A 2519-nucleotide genomic window follows, 5' to 3' on the forward strand; every position below is an offset into this window, starting at 1 on the left:
GCATTTTAAAAAGTGAGAAAACAATATCTCAGTCTTGTGAGCCTCACTAAAGAAATGTATAATAAATTTTCTCACAGTGTTTTCTTGGGTTGCTAATGCATACTGGTTTTATTAATTTACCAACAGACTTTGCCTAGTTGTTCCCACCTTAAAGAAGATTATAATAGTAGAAACAGAATAAGTGCAGGAAGAGTCACGATAAGAAAGTGCCAAGTACATGTACTTTTTGGTTTTGTTTGCTTTTTAACATGGTCAACAATTTCAGAATGTCAGTCACACTTGAGAAGTGTTACAAGTTCTCTGTACCTGAGAAATATCACCTTCATAAACAATCCAACTGCACTTTATTAGCATCTCCTTCTACTGCTCCTTTCTTTCTTTGTTTAAAGTTTTTGCTTTAAATATTGTTGTGTGTGTGTGTGTGTGTTTATGTTTAAGAGAGTGATAATGTCGTACTTTACCTTTTTTCCTTAACTAAGCATCCATTCTAATGATGTAACTTCAGGATGATATATAGTATTTTGTCTCTGGCAACCTGCTTTCTATGTCTAGTCTTCCATCATTTTCTTGAGGAGGTCATATCCAATTCATTTAGGGCCCAGATAGAACAAAAAGTCAAAGAAAGTTGACTCACTCCATTGTTGTCATATTGAGCTAGAAGAAGGATTTTCTACTGTCCTCAGAGATCCTGAATTTGTGGCTTTTAGATCAAGACTGGAATCCACACTATGAGCTTTCTAGCTTTCAGGCCTTCAAATTTTACCTTTGGCTCTTCTGAGATCCCCAGCTTGCAGATGGAACATGGTGGGACTTTTCAGCCTCCACAATAGGTGAGCCAGTACCTTACAATATCTCATATGTATATTAATATATTCCATTGGTTCTATTTTTCTGGAAAACCTTGACTAATACATGACATAAAAATGAGTGGTTTGGCCATGCCATGGTGGGAGCAGGTATGCGTGTCTCTCTGAGCTATCCAGCTTCATTCTTGTCTCTGTCACAACATCCATACCCTCCATTGCCATGACTGAACAGATGATGTGCATGGCACCCTCAAGGGCCACAATGACTGGATGACCCAGATTACTTATTACTCCCCAGTTTCCAGACACGATACTCTCTGCCTCTGGGGACAAGATCATTGTTATGTGGAAGCTGACCAGAGATGAGATGAATTATGTTTTCCCACAGTATGCTTTTTGGGGTCACTCTCAGTTTGTTAGTGGTAATCTTCTCAGATGGCCAGTTTGGCCTCTCAGGCTCTGGGGATGAAACTCTTTACCTCTGGGATATCACAAAGGGCATCAACATGCACCACACCAAGGATGTGCTGAGTGTGGCCTTTTCTGACAAATGGCAAATTGCCTCTGGCTCCTGATACAGAACCATCAAACTATGGAATACTTTCAGTTCAGTTCAGTTGCTCAGTCGTGTCTGACTCTTTGTGACCCCATGAATCACAGCACGCCAGGCCTCCCTGTCTATCATCAACTCCCACATTTCAATCAGACTCACGTCCATCGAGTCAGTGATGCCATCCAGTCATCTCATCCTCTGTCATCCCCTTTTCCTCCTTCCCCCAATCTCTGCCAGCATCAGAGTCTTTTGCAATGAGTCAACTCTTCACATGAGGTGGCCAAAGTACTGGAGTTTCAGCTTCAGCATCATTCCTTCCAAAGAAATCCCAGGGCTGATCTCCTTCAGAATGGATTGGTTGGATCTCAAATATACTTTCCAGAATGAGAGTCGATCAGAGTGAGTGTCTTGTGTCAGTTTCTTGCCCAACAACAGCAATCCCATCATTCTTTCCTGGGGCTGGGACAAACTGGTCAAGGTATGGAACTCTGCAAACTGTAACCTGAAGCCCAACCACATTGGCCACACAGGCTACCTGAACATTCTGACCATCTCTCCAGATGGATCCTTCTGCACTTCTGGAGGCAAGGATGGACAGGCCATGTTGTGAGATCTGAATGAAGGCAAGCACCTTTATACACTAGATGGTGAGGACATCATCAGTGCCCTGTGCTTCAGTACCAGCCACTGCTGGCTTTGTGCTGCCATGGGCCCTAGCATTAAGATCTGGGACTTGGAGGCAAAATCACTGTAGATGAACTGAAGCAAGACATTATTGGTACCAGCAGAAAAAGAGAGCCTTCCCAATGTATCTCTCTGGCTTGGTCTGCTGATGGCCAGCTACTGTTTGTTGGCTACATGTACAGCCAGGTTTGCATGTGGCAGGTAACCATTGGCACCTGCTAGAAACAAACATGGAAGAGTTTAAAAATTTTTTAAAAGGAAAAGAAAAAAATTTGCTTTCTGGAAAAAAAATGAATGGTTAAGAGAGGATATTATATATTTTGGGTTGGAGGGAATTTTATGACTATTTTTGTTTTCATTCTTTTTTTTTTCATAGTTTAGTTTTTATCTGTTCAGGGTAGTGTCTACTGATGAATGTAATTATGGAGGAAAGTGTTATTTATCCCTCTTTAACTCCATGCTGAAAATGTGGAGCT

General features: G+C 41.5%; 1 pseudogene; it reads left to right on the forward strand.

Annotated features, from left to right (window-relative positions):
- LOC102186101 lies at window positions 976-2265 on the forward strand (annotated as a pseudogene).

Source organism: Capra hircus, chromosome 6 (assembly GCF_001704415.2).
Source record: "Capra hircus breed San Clemente chromosome 6, ASM170441v1, whole genome shotgun sequence".
Taxonomy (NCBI): domain Eukaryota; kingdom Metazoa; phylum Chordata; class Mammalia; order Artiodactyla; family Bovidae; genus Capra; species Capra hircus.